The sequence below is a fragment of the Mytilus trossulus genome, chromosome 9, assembly GCF_036588685.1.
Source record: "Mytilus trossulus isolate FHL-02 chromosome 9, PNRI_Mtr1.1.1.hap1, whole genome shotgun sequence".
Classification (NCBI taxonomy): domain Eukaryota; kingdom Metazoa; phylum Mollusca; class Bivalvia; order Mytilida; family Mytilidae; genus Mytilus; species Mytilus trossulus.
In genome coordinates, this window is record NC_086381.1 from 28,571,885 (window position 1) to 28,587,423 (window position 15,539).

General features: G+C 32.0%; 1 long non-coding RNA gene across 1 annotated transcript; it reads left to right on the plus strand.

Annotated features, from left to right (window-relative positions):
• Window positions 1–687: 687 nt before the first annotated feature.
• On the plus strand, window positions 688–12,854 carry LOC134683796 (uncharacterized). Its single transcript, XR_010101084.1, has 4 exons — window positions 688–811; window positions 1,824–1,957; window positions 9,414–9,535; window positions 12,760–12,854. It is a non-coding gene; the product is annotated as an uncharacterized LOC134683796 (long non-coding RNA).
• The last annotated feature ends 2,685 nt before the right edge of the window (window positions 12,855–15,539 follow it).

The following is a 15,539-nucleotide window of genomic DNA, read 5'->3' on the forward strand; positions in this document are numbered from 1 at the left end:
TACAATATTGACAATAATGTTATAAATAGTGCAGGAGACAAATAAATAACACTCAAACATAATTTTTGGTTCACTATATATAGATCATAGATAAATAATTTATAAGGTGCCGATTTGTCTATGTGAGGTGCCGATTTGTCTAAGTGCCGATTTGTCTGGGTGCCGATTTGTCTTTCACGGGTGCCGATTTGTCTTTCACGGGTGCCGATTTGTCCGGGTACCGATTTGTCTGGGTGCCGAACTGTCTAGAATTCCCCTTACGTTAGTTATTTCACGTTTTATACCCATTCCGATGGCATTTTATTAGAAAACCGGATGTGGGTACGCGCAGCCTAGAACGGCAATTTGACTATTCGTTCCCGCATGCGGATACGCGCAGACACTGCCAATATAATACCCGCCACTGCACGACAGTGCAAATGTACCGCACAGGGGCATGCACAATACCCTTAAAAGTGCCCCATCTTGCACGGTGCACAGTAACCAATAGCCAATCAAAAAGCTCCATTCTTTAACAAGTTGAATCGACAAAGAATACAAAGTTATAAAAATATAAACTTTTGCATTTTCTAACATTAATCGTAAAATAAAACATTTCTATAACAATTTCTACAAAAATTAAGGTAAAATAATTTATTCTTTTAATCAACCAATGAAATTGCTAGCCATGCATCTGAAGTAATGGCGGATAGCGATACATGCTGTCTGTAAACAGAAACGAAGATCGACAAGTTTAAGCAAAATATATAACCTTCAGTGGGGAAAAGTAATTTTTCAAACTCAATTCGACTTTAGAAAAGAGTGTTTATTAGTAAGTTTGGCTGTCATTGTCCAAAATTGATAGAAAACATGTCTCAAATGGGATCGATCCCGAAAAAAGTTACAGGTGTAAAAGTACGGGAACTTTCTCAAAATGTCAACAAGTCTCAAAAATCTAAATATCACAATATTTCTCATTTTCTACCCATTTTTTGGTACAAGTCAATACACAACATAATTATTAAAGCATTTACCATGACTAGGTAAACATAAAAATATATGGAAAGTCATTTTAAGGTTCATGTGGACCCTACAGAAAAAAAATGTCTGCCAAAAATCATAACAATTTCAAACACTTCAATTGTACTTTTGTGAGGATTTTATGAACTTATTTCAACATTATTTTGAAAATTTGTCATGCATAGTTCCTTCTGCAATAACATGCAAAGCACATCTTTAGTTTGATGATCTTTGATTAATTGTTTTAAACATTCTATTTTACCCGTTATAGATTGCATACACCTTCGAGGAAAAAAAGTAAACGGCTTTCATCTGAACTATTTTTTACATATTTTTGATTTAAATCATTACCTTGCGATCTAAGCGAGGGCATGCTATACTTATTTTTTTTATTATTATTCATTACACTGTCCAATTTCCTTATATAACATTCCAATGTTGTCAACTGCAGGACTTCCATTGACGAAAATACAAGCTTTCAAACTTTGAAAGGAGAGGAAATAAAATCCTTGCAATATTGATGGACAGAAATGTAGAAAATTATAACTTTTAACATCATAACCAGTTCTAACTCAGTGATTTAAACATCAGAAAACGATAAAATTGTTTACCATGACATTTTTTTTTGTGTGATTGTGTTTGTTTTGGTTCGTCTTCTTCCATGCTGCTTCAGCAAAGTATTAGATACATCCACAATATTAAACTAATAATTTTGAAATTTAAAAGGATTTGATTTTCTTTGTGGTAAACAAAGATATATTAATTAAATTAATCAATCCCAATTTCTGATCATAAAATAAGGGTTAATATTTATGATTTTGTAGGAACTATATTTTGTGAAGTCATATCCGGATTGGGCGGAAGTGCAAACGACCCTGATCATTGACAAGACACAAAGTGAAAGAAGACTAAAAGCCAATATTGGTTGAAATTTAAAAAAAAACCACACTTCCACTTGGTAAGTTATGAAGTCAGGTATATATGGTTACTAAATTTTTTCTAACAACCCCTTAATTGCGATCATTTATATCAGCTGAAATCAGTTATATGATCTCTTGATCACGAGTCAGTTTCGTTTTGAAAATAAACTTTTTATGGTATTTATTTTTTTATTTCATCTGTAGAGTTGTACCCTTGTCACTGAAATAAAATGAAAAATTTCAATATTTTTAATAAAGAAATGGTTTTATTATTGAATTTCTGGTGTTTACACACCTACAATTATATGGACACCTGTTCATGCTATCACTATCAGCAATATACCAATATATTTCCCTATCATCTCAAAACTTACTATAACCAATGGCAAAGAAGAAGAAACAACTAAGCAGGTTTGGATTGCCTTCTGGCAGACATAGTTCCACAAGAAAGAGTGTAAGCTTGTTTAGTGGACGTCAGAAAAGTGAGTTCGAGTGCCACATAAATGTACAAGAGGATTTTAAGATAAAACTTATTAGAAAGTTGAGGTCAATAAAGCAAAATAAAGCAAAAAGAATAAATCTGTGGCACAAGTGTTCTAAGAAGAACTACTTTATTTACCGTAGTAAAGAAGGAAAGTTTCAGAAGGATAAAATTACAAATATTACTGCATCTGGATACAGATTAATAAACTTAAAATCAATGCCAGAGCATTTCACAGAAATTACTACCCACATCATATTTTGCGAAGCAGCCAGAACAATTGCCTGTAATGGAGGGAGCGCTATAAATTTGGAATCACAAATTTCAAGCTAAGGCTTAGCCTGTATTCTGTCAGCCCATTGCACAGGTTGTCAGAAACAGTTTGTGTTGGAAACTAGTCCAAAATTAAAAACAGAGGGAAGCAACCATTATGACATTAATGTAAGAGCGACATGGGGTTCCCTAACAAGTGGTAATGGACTTGCGCAACTTAATGAGTTAATGTCAACACTGGATTCACCATCTATGACACAAAAAACTTTTTCAACAATTGAAATCAATCATTGGTGGGAGAACATGCTAGAGGAAGATCTCAAATGTGCAATTGAAGAAGAAAAACGCATAGTGATAGAAAATAATAGATTTCATGAAGGTTGGTATATATTATTTTCTTTTCAATTTAAAAAAAAAGCATTCCGGTGTGCATGATATAAGAAAAAAAATTTGCATCATGCTTGTACACACCTCTAAATTTTTACTATCAAAACATGAAGATTAAAAACATAACATTAAATTATCATGAAATAAGCTCAAATACTGATCACTGGACATTGATCATTTAAAACGTTAATGGTCAACAAATTCACTAATAAAATCATCAACTTACATTATGTAGCCAACATATTTGTAATATAACATCCTGTACAAGAGAAGCCTTTTAATAATAAGTTAGTATTCACATACATGTAACCAGCACCTACATGTAGCCCTAGTGCCTTGGACTGCCTTTTCTTTAAAAATAGAAATTTTTAACAACCTTGACTGTCGGTTATGCTCATGTTATTCCTTACCACTATAATTAGTACATTGAAGTCACATGTAATAAATAATCACAAGCTGGCCATATCCGTTGCAATGTATGATTTTAAGATATACAATGATATACATACAACAGGAGAACAATAGAATAACAAAATATCACTATAAAGATACACATGCTCTACACTTCCTAATAGATGTAAAGCTATTGCTACAAGTCTAGAAATGGACAATGAAGGTCACTTGAAAAAAAATGAATGAATGACAAAAGAGATAATTTCAGGTTTGAACCCCCTTTTTGTCGAGCCTTCGACTTAAGTTGAAAAAGCGAGACTAAGCGATCCTACTTTCCGTCGTCGGCGACGGCGGCGGCGGCATCCACATATATTCACTCTGTGGTTAAAGTTTTTGAAATTTTAATAACTTTCTTAAAATATCCTAAATTATACTGGATTTCTACCAAACATGGACAGAAGCTTGTTTATGATCATAAGATAGTATTCAGAAGTAAATTTTGTAAAAAAAAAAATCCATTTTTTCCGTATTTTACTTTTAAATGGACTTAGTTTTTCTGAGTGGAAACATTACATTCACTCTGTGGTTAAAGTTTTTAAAATTTTAATAACTTTCTTAAAATATCCTGGGTTTGTACCAGACTTGGACAGAAGCTTATTTATGATCATAAGATAGTATCCAGAAGTAAATTTTGTAAAAAGATAATTCCATTTTTTCTGTATTTTACTTTTAAATGGACTTATATTTTCTTCCAGTTAACATTACATACAGTCCGCAGTTAAAGTTTTCAAAACATTTATTAGATTCATTAACTATCCTAGATTTTTACCAAACTTGGACAGAAGCTTCTTACAATCAAAAGATAGTATCAAGAGGAATGTTTTTATTGATTTTTTTCCTCATTTTTTGTTGAGCCTGCGATTTACAGCAAAAGTAGGCGAGACACTGGGTTCTGCGGAACCCTTACAAATTTTTTGGACGATCAATGCGTTTGAAAGGGGACATGTAATTAGACCGCTCCACCCCCTTTGTCCTGGGTTAGGAACCCTCCCTTTTTATAATGTCTGGATCCGCCCCTGATTTGTGCATTCAGAATAAATATCTCCACCTAAAAAGATATTCAAGGGCTTGTATATATATCCTATCATAATTTTCTTCATATACGGTTCCTGCTCACAAAGAAGCTTTTTTTCAATGTTTATATAATAAACCAAGAGTTCAAAGTCCTTATTTTTTTCAATTTAACAATGGCAAGTTGGTTGACAGTTATCATGGTTTCACAGTTCATAGTGGATATCTTTCAAGTGTTGTGAATACAATACTGTTATCTTTTCCATGAATTTGACCTTTAAATTACTGGGTTTGTACTAACAGGACGGGTGCCACATGTGTAGCATTATCACCTTGTATTACACACAGTTTTTGGTTGTATTCAGGTTCAATCTTTTGATTAGCTTTTTATGTCTTATTTTGGGTATTGTTGTTTTTCTATGGTCTTTGTCTTTTTATTCATGGCTTTGTCACATACTTTAGTTTTTTACTTATGAGTTACAATGGACCTTTGAGAGCTGTCCCTTCTTTTAATAGTATTCATTGTCAATTTTTCATACTTGTAAATGGCCCAAAAAAAGATTCTATTTATACATGTATACATGATATATATAAAAACTAAAAACAGCTCCATACCAATAAAACATGAATATTTTAAAAGCACAAGACAAAGAGGCTGGGTAAAAAATTACTCAAGTCAAAAGAAATAAATATAATGAATATTGGGTGTTCAGAAATTTGTGTTTTTTTTTTGGCATAGATTTAGAACGCTAGCCTGTATGGCTGGTCAAATCAATATTTACAAATTAAAAATAGATCTTATTTTATATTGGTCTTTTAAACAACATGATCATTAAAATTCCTAAATGCAGAAAGCCATTCATTACTTTTATGTTCTTATTTTTGGATAATCAATTCTTATCTTCATATAACATACATCTATATGATATAAGGTTTATAAATCTTCTATTTTTAATGTAGTTTTTGAAGGTGTTATATAAATATAAATAGAATTTCAAAATGTAACATCTTCAATAATGAGCAAAGTTCATTCATCATATTGAAAGTTTTATGATATGTCACGCTACATTGATGGAACTTTATATTAGTAAGCAATATTTACAGTCATTATGGATTCTACAAAGGATATCTCTTACCAGTTATCTTAAGAGCCATTTTAAAAACTTCTCTTGTTTAACTGTATTATGTCAACAAATTTAATATGCCATCATGGCAATATATATGCTTTTGATCAAGCTGTTTATTTGACCTTTGGTAATTTGTAGGAATTAATGGTGGACATATTTATAGTTGAAATAATTAGTAATTGCATAAGTTTAAGTCTGGTATTTTTTTATTTTTTTTTTAGGTGTACCATCAATTAGTGTCATTTGTGATGGGGGGTGGTCTAAACGATCACATAAGCATACCTACAATGCATTAGGGGGAGTTGCAATTATTATTGGAGCGGAAACCAAAAAAAAGTCTTCATGTGGGAGTCAGGAATAAGTTTTGCTATATATGTAATAGGGCAAAAACTTTGAAACTTGATGTTGAAGAACATGAATGTTTTAAAAACTGGGATAAATCTAGGCAGGCAATGGAGGCAGATATAATTGTGGAAGGCTTTCTTAAAGCAGACAAACATGGAGTAAGATATATGCACTTAATTGGTGATGGTGACTCCTCTGTGTATTCCCAAATACAGCAGAAGGTTCCAGTATGGGGAAAGCATGTTAAAAAAATAGAGTGTGCGAATCACCCCTGTAAATGTCTCAGATCAAATTTGGAGAAGCTGGTCGTGGAGACTCCAACTTATAAAGGCAAAGGAAAATTTGTAAACGAACAAGAATTAGAATAACAAGTGCTGTTAGATGTGCAATTCGCATGAGATCGAAAGAGAAAGATAAATTAAAGGCTGCAAAACAACTAGAATCTGATATAGAAACACATTATCACATGTATACGGTGACCATACTAGGTGTAGTGAATTCTGCAAAGCTGGGAAAGCAAGTAAGACAAATGCTGGTCAGCATATAGATTTAGACAATGAAGACACTGATGATAATGTTTTTACTGATCAGGCATCTATGTGGTCAGATGGAACCTCATTAGAGGCACAAGAAGAATCACGGTTTGATTATGATTTATTCCCATCAGACTTGGATAGTGCAATGCGTCAGGACATAGCATTGATATTGAACAACGTGGCTAAGAAAAGCATCAGTTTGATAGGTAACTTTACAACAAACCTTGCCGAATGCTGGATGCATATGAGATCCAAGTTTGATGGGGGTAAAATGTTTAATCATTGCAACCGTGGATCATGGCATACCAGATGCTATGGTGCAGCACTACATTTAAACAGGGGTCTGAAATGGTCAACATCTACGTTGCAAGACATCACAAACACCATACCAGGCTACCATTTTGATAAGCTTTTTACTGAACGACAATTAGCTTTAGAAAATAACAACATCATAAATCAAAACCTGAAATTAAAAGTAGTAGATGGAAGAGAGAAATGGCATCAGTTAAGGAAGGTAACACAAAAAAGGCAAGAATGCATTACAGAAACCAAAGTATACAAGTTGAGGAAGACATAACCAAATCTGAGTTGGAGGAAAAAAAGACAATATTTATGAAAAACAATTATAATTTAGAATTATCTCATATATATTAAAGAAATTGAAAAACACACTAAATTACAGCTAACATCTGCTTCATGGATGGATGAGAGGAAGAAACGATTAACTGCATCAAATTTCGGCCTTGTTCAGTCAGGGGACTTACTGAAATAAGTGATTTTTAAATCACTTATTTGAGTAGCAAATTCAAGGTTTTATCAAAAATTGGGATTTTGAAGTTACTAGTTTTTTCAAATTTTTTAACACATATGTTTAGATAATATCTTTAAATTAGTAAAATTAAAAAAATAGGAACTTTTTGTTTCTTTTAAGTAGCAAGGTTCATGCCTTTGATGCTATCCTTTAGCTGAATATTCCATTTTAGTTGAAAAAATGCCATAATAATGGCTTTACATGATGAGCTGATACTTTCTTAAAAGATTTTTCACAGCAGTGGGAGTATTTTTCCTGTGAAGTTCAAGGTTTCATCTTTCAGATTATGTAATAAAATTCTACTGTTCGTGATAAAAATTTCACTGTTCAGGGTTGTTGAAATTAGTGTGGGTTATAAACAGTATGATTTTTTGGGAAGGAAATTGAGGTCTGATATGTAAACAAGTGATTTTTATGTCATTATCCTAGATTCAGTACAAGGTCATCACCTGAAATGACCTGGTCATCCTAGACAACACAGATGTTGGTTCTGATAAGTTTAGAAACATAATTAGTCCCTGGATCATTAGTATTCTATATTTAAAGCTACATTAAAATTAAATCACGTCTTCTAGTGATTTATTTGTACTACCTCAACAGGTGATTATTAAAGAAAGACAACTCTAATGTCCAACCTTTATGGAAATAATGTTACTTGAATCAGTGATTAGAAAATCACTTGTTTTAGTAAGTCCCCTGACTGTTGTTTACAAAAGAAATCCTTAAATACCTGTAACACCTTTGGTTAACACATTATTATACAGTACCTTTAAAGGTTACACAGCCATTAGATTTGGACTTAGAGAGGAAAGGGTGACAATTCAAGAATATGTTCAACAAAAAGCCAAAGAAAAAGTTAAATTAAAAGTAGAAAGCATGGGTCTAGTTGTAGATGATGAGGTTCAATTTTTAGGTGCAAGCCCAGATGGTAAAGTAATTGATCAACATAACAACGAAGGGTTAATTGTAATAAAAAATGTTCTCCACAACAAGGAAATGACCCTATTACAGGCAACATCTTCAATCAAAACATTCTGTCTGGAGAAAAAAAATAATGAGCTGACACTTAAAAAAAATCACAACTATTTTTATCAATGTCAGGGACTGATGAACATTTGTAAATTACCCTGGATTGATTTTATTGTTCGGACCACCAATCCATATGACATTAATATTGAAAGAACATATAGAGACTCAGTTTTGTGGGAGCAGAATTTATTACCAAAATTAAAGGCCTTTTTCTTAAATGCAATGCTACCAGAACTGACTCACCCAAGGAATAAGAAATATCCTGGTATTAGAGAACCTGGTATATGGGTATGCATTTTATAAAATGATGCTTTGCTGTTTTCTTTTAAAAAAATAATAACAATTCACACTTCTTAGGTTGCTCAACACTTAATTCAGTTTTGGTTAATTATATTGGCCAATTTGAGAGGATTAATCAGGTTTGTGTCAATTGTTGACATTTTCTAAATTTTATAAAACTCTGGGTCAGACCCAAATGTTTCCCTATAGAATCACCAGTACCCATGCAAACATTGATTTGGTATATTTTCATATATATTGTATATAAGATACATTTAAAAATGTTCACAAGAATATTAAAAAAAACAACAGCTGATATAAATGGTCACAAGTAAAAAAAATCTTTTTTCTGAAGTCAACAAATGTCAATTATATAATAAAAGGGCAATTCAATATTTGTTCAATTAGAATTATTAAAAAACTATTACATTTAGATAATCAATTTCTTTTAATATTATTCTCATAACTTATTGAACAATAGTATGGACTTTTTTTGACAACACATTATTACATTTAAACACCATTTGTGATGTTTAAGCAATATTTTAAGTCAAGTCTTAATTAATAAATACCTAATTTTGATAAGTTATAATTTATAGATATTTGTATATCTTTACAGTTTCTGATTTATAAAGAACTGTGTGTTGCATTTTAATTCTTTATTGTCAGTAGGTTTGTTGTTAGTAGCAGTGTATGCTTTAACTTAAACTGAATGAAATATTTATTGGAGATTATTTTTTACCTATAGTTATTTTCTTGCAGTATAATGTCAGCATAAAAGGAAGTACACCTGGTCCATCCAGAAAAAAACTATTTCATGACCATGATGACACTGATGATGAAAGTACAAAGACAGATTTTAACCCATAGCCACCATTAAAAAGGTACATGTAATTCTGTACATCAAATAAACAGATGATTTAAAGCATTAATATAAAATAAGAAGATGTGGTATGATTTCTAATGAAACCACTATCCCCCATGTTTAATCGAAGGTATAGGTAACCACTGCAACATTGTCCTATACTGTTTAAGTGCTTATTAAAGTGTGGACATAGAAATATGAACAAAATAAATAGAGAAAAATATTTGCCTAAATTATAAGAAGAGAATTCATAAAAAAAACATGCATGATAGACATTATAACGGAACCAGTATATATATTTATTCTAGGACGCCCCCGATGTGGGAGTAACTAGCTGCATTGAAGACCTATTGGTTATCTGTTGTCTGTTCTATGGTTGGGTTGTCTCTTTGACTCATTCCCCATTTCCATTCTTAATTTTATTATCCAAGAACAAGCACTATACTACAGGGTTAGGAGTTAGGACAGAGGCATAAAAATGTGGTGTGTGAAAAAAGTTCAAAAATACTAAACCCTTACCATGCTTACTAAGGGACGACATCAAAAGTTCAATGTAGGATAAAAAAGTTAATTCAGATAGTTTTTTGTTATGTCCGCACTACCTAACTCCCTCTTAACTTAACTTGAAATAAATTGATTGACCCATATGGATATATGTAAAATCGATGTAGGATAAACAAAACTTGCAGCAAGTTTAACCCCCCCCCCCCCCCCCCCCACCCCAAACTATTTGAATTAAGTTTTTTATCCTTCATTGATCTTTTGATGTCGTCCCTTACCCCCTCTAAGTCTTGGACAGGGGTGTAACAGCACAACATAAGGATTAACTATAAAAATCAGTTGAAAAAAACTTATCCAATTGAAAGAAAGGCAGAAAACATTAAACAAAAACAAAGACAGTCTGGGGAGGGTATATATGCATCATATGCAGATCGGAGAGTATTTTCAGTTATAAAAAGCAACTTCAAAACATATATAACAATTAAAAAGTGAATCATGTACCTTCCACTAAAACCCTGTTATGTATTTTGAGATAACTAACACATTCTATATGTAGCTGTCCCAAGTCAGGAGCCTTTAACTCAGTGATGGTCCTTTGTTGATGTGCTATATATTTCTTTTTTACCAAGTGATAGTGGAGTGATATCTGGTGTTCTTGAAGGGTTAGCAGATCTTGCTATACATGTAAATGTAATGAACAAGTAAACTTACTTGACTGTATATTAAATGCATTAATTTAAAGTAAATCTGGTATATGGACCATAATTTGGTATTCAGCCTTTGGTTTCTTTTTGTGTCCTTTTTTATAAGTTCTAAAACTTTAACTTTTATTTAGTGGGTTGTGTTGGTGTTAGAATAGTATAAATGGAACAATTGAGTTTTTCGAGAAAAAATTAATACATTTTGATTCACCGTTTACGTGACATGAAACCAAACAGGAAACCAATTTTTATTTTCTTTATTTTGCACAATATAATTCAAAAGGCATAAATAAACACCATTACTAGTGTTACTTGCTTCATGTTAATATTTAAAATCTATTTTCAATGTTATATTAAAGTTTTTTTTAAACCTGACAGGAAACCATAAGAAACCAAAAGCATTTTTTTAGTTTTATTTTATTGCAAAATCTGCTTAAAATAATCTGAACAGTATTATAAAACTCCTAAATATGTGCTTGTTTTGAAAACAATTAGTACAATTTATTCAGAATTTTCCATATTTTCTCCATTGATATAGGATACCATAATCGTTGAATCATGATGTTTAAGCAAAAAAAAAATGTATTTATATTTGGTTTTGATTTTCCAGTTATATACAATTTATTCCAAATCATTGGCAATGTAACATTCTTTAAATCCAGTAAAGAAAAATCCTTTAACTTGGAATTAAAATCTTTAAAATAGACACAATGTGATACTTGTGACCTGTACACCATCTACAGGGTTTCCACATTTTAACCTACTTTAGTGGGCTAAAATCAATAAAGTACTTCCTTTCAAGTCATGCATGCTAAAAGTTTACTTCTCCTTTGACAAATTTATTGCGTTTCTGTTAAGTGTTTGCAGAACATGAATAAAAAATATTAATTAAAAACTGTGACAGGATTCCAACTTTGTACATTCTAAGTGTAACGGTATATTAACATGTATTTGTTATTAAATTATATTTATTCACCTAAAATATCCAGTAATATTTACTGCTGAAGTTAAATCAACCCAACGAGCATTGGTACAATGATAAGAGACGTAATTTCGATTGATTTTTCCAAGGACTCTTCACGTCATTATCGGGAAACGAAGTGTGTTCTAACGTCTGTCAAATATGAAATCGTTTTTGTCAAGTCATTGGGCATTTATTTTCACACAGGATCGTATGTAACATAATGCACATAGGAAAAATAACAGACCACCGGCGCAATCTCTTTGACAATTGTATTTTCCCCTTTTAAACAAGACGAAACAAGTCTACAGATTATGTTTGCTAACATCCCGTTGGAAACAAAATCAATGTTTAGACCTAGTATTTCGTACATCCGGCCGTAATGGCGTGATCACATGTAAGTCACATGTTTCACGTATGACCTGAAATGGTTAGAACTTAAGGACAAAAACAATTTTAATAAATAACTGGACTTCTGTTTCGTGTGAAATGTAACGCATAACGGCAACGTAATTTTCTTACTTAATTATTACGAAGATCAAAACAAGACTGTAAATCATCTCGGATTTACCTGTTTGAACATCTCGCGAGAGTTCATATTTGCATATTATTTTTAAGAATTCTATTACAACAAAGCAGATTACATCATCTAAAAATTGCGTTACGAAATCGGACACAAAAATCACGCCACTGTTCTTACATCTGCTACATAAATACTTATAGTTCTCGGCATTTTCTTCTCACTATTCTTATTGGTCGATGTTCTTTGTTATTTGAAAGCAAAAGTTATGAATTTGCCGGTGATGATTATCTTTAAATCAGTCAGCGATATGCTCTTCGGAAGCAATAAATAACGCGAGAAACGACACAAAAATACAGTTGTAGAATCTTTGAAATTTGTATATTTTAATTTTTTTTCTAGGGAAGAGTAGCATACACTTGTATGTTGATAAAAATAATGGCATCTTTAGATGTAGTTGCAACTTTTCTTACAGTAATTCACATTTTATCACTTTTCTATAGTTATAGGAAACGGAGCCCAATAGCAAATTATGGTCCATATATTATATATTTTTTCAGGAACAGAAGAAAGTGCAGTACCATTAAATTTGTAGGAAGAAGAATTGCACATGAACAGATTTTGGAAGACGGGTGTAAAAAATGGTTTAAAGGATTGGTCTTATCAGTTTTAAAGAAGTCAGATGGTGATGTAAATGCAGTGTATGAGATAAAATATGATGGAGAGGATGAAGTTGAACACAAGGAGTTGTTAGAAGACTATAGAAACTCATCCTTAAAATTCATAGATATTTAACAGTAAGATGTTTACAGTATTTTTGCAGGTTCATGCTTATATATTGGTGAGTTTTGGATGTGTCTATGGGCCACTCGATATCTCTCGGCCGGAAGTCAGAATAAAATTCTCGGAACGTCTCGAAAGTTTTCTGTCATTTATACAGGTCTAAACAGGTTGTTATCTACGGTTTTGATATGGTCCCTTGATGGCCCTTGACGACGCAATTATATCTGTTTTAAAATGACTACTGTACACTATGTGTATCTGAGTCAATTATAAAGTTGTCTCGACAACATGTAAACTAATTATGTTTGAAGATTTAACCACGGGATACTGACTGTGTATTTCATTATAGACTTACGTGGAGAACATACTGGTTAAACTATTAATATTAGATCGGAGAACAGAAAGATAACATTCTTATCAAACGTATTTAATTCAATCGGAATGAAAGAAATATATATATATAATATAAACTGTATTTATGTTTCTGAAGAAACTAACATTGATTGAAATCAGAATATTTTCAGAGTTGCAATTAACAGGTCAGGACCACTTCCTTATATGGAAATGCATAAATTAGCATACTTATGTTCTCGCACATGTAATTGTTTATTTACATGTGACGCAATTTATTTTTACCTAGGTTTTTGACTTTAGTGGTAAATGGGTCGCAATGCATGATGGACTACTACGTGTTTACAATCAACCAAGAACACGTTTTATTTACTGAAATACAACACATTTTTTCGTGCAATGCGGGATTCACAATTTCGCTTAGTTTTTCATTTTGTGTATCCTCATTTATAGTTCATGATATAGAGTATTACTTCCATGCTCAGATTAGCGAAGAAAAAGGAGTTTGAATTACCCGATATATAGCCATTAACATGTTTGATAATGGCACAGAGATTTCATGTATTTGTCCACCAGACAGCAACGAAACAACAGAGAAAAAACACAATTACCCATGAGACAATATCACTGATATTCACGAGTACAGTAATGTTTGTAAAGATAGTTAAAGGCAAATGTGGGATCCTTGAATTTTGTGTTCGTAAAAAAGGCGAAGAAATATTTACATACATGGCAGTGTTGACAAAATCTATAAGTTTTTTTTTTGGTCACATTTCAGTATATAGTCATTCCAAACTGTTCCCTTTGTTTTGAAGGTAGTGAAGTCAGCAACTGTAGTTTCAGTTTGTTCGTTTTTAAACGGGCTCAGACATTTGACAAACTGAATAAAATCATTACAGCTGATTTCTTATACATGCAAAGTAAAACTTTGGTTGGCTTGCTTGCTTTGTTTGTATAGTTGTTTATACAAGCTTTGAAAATAAGATTGACATCTTTAAACAATATTTATATAGGCATAGTTTAACTTGTATATTTTATATTTTGTACAATATGCCAACAAATCAAGCAAGCTAACCTAAGTTTTGCTCTACATGCATAAGGTAATAAGCTGTAATGATTCTATCCATATGTATGTGCAACAAGGTGGAAAATTTTATATGTTTTGTGAAAATTGCAGCGTTGGATCTATAATAAAAAAAAAGAAGATTTATGATTGCCAATGAGACAGCTGTCCACAAGAGACCAAAATGACACAGAAATTAACATTTATATATCACCGTACGGCCCTCAACAATGAGCAAAGCCCATACCGCATAGTCAGCTATAAAAAAAAAACGATAGGAAAATGTAAAACAATTCAAACGAGAAAAATTAACGGCCTTAATTATATAAAAAAAAAAATGAACGAAAAACAAATATGTAACACATAATCAAACGACAACCACTGAAATACAGGCTCCTATACAATATATATTTTTTTGATGGGATAGATTTCTTATCCTTTTATATATTTAATTGGACCGGTTTTATTTGTTTAATTTTGTTTGGATTGTTTTACACAAGTAATTTTTGGGTCATTAATAGCTTACTTTTCAGCATTGAACCTGTGACTGCTTTCTTTACTAAATTATGTTTTTTGTTGGAAAGATGTCTTATTTGGCACTCATTCCTCTTCTCTTATTTCTATATACAAAGCACGTTTTAGAAAGAAAAAAAATAGGTAATATGGCACCCACTATGATCCAGAGACTTTTAATATTGGAGATATTTTACATATGTCAACAGGACAGCAGCCGAACGATAAAAAACCTCTGAGGTATATTTTTTTGTGATAAAATTAGCAACAAACGGATATTATCGATGGATGACACTATTAAAAAAAATGAATTGAGCTATATACCCGCTCAGTGGCGGATCCAGGGGCGGGGGATGGACCCCCTTTTTTTGGATGATCAGTGCATTTGGATGGGCAATTGTAGTTGTAACCCCCTCCCCTTTTGTCCAGGATTAGGATCCTCATTTTTTAAATGGCTGTATCCGCCTCTGCCGCTTTCATAACACTTAAGTATTTTTAGCATACTGAATATTATGATGTTTTTACATATAAAATTGACAAAGGAAATGGTGAATATGTTAAAGCGACAACCACCCGACCATAGAGCAAACAACAGCCGAAGGCAACCAATGGGTCTTCAATGTAGCCAGA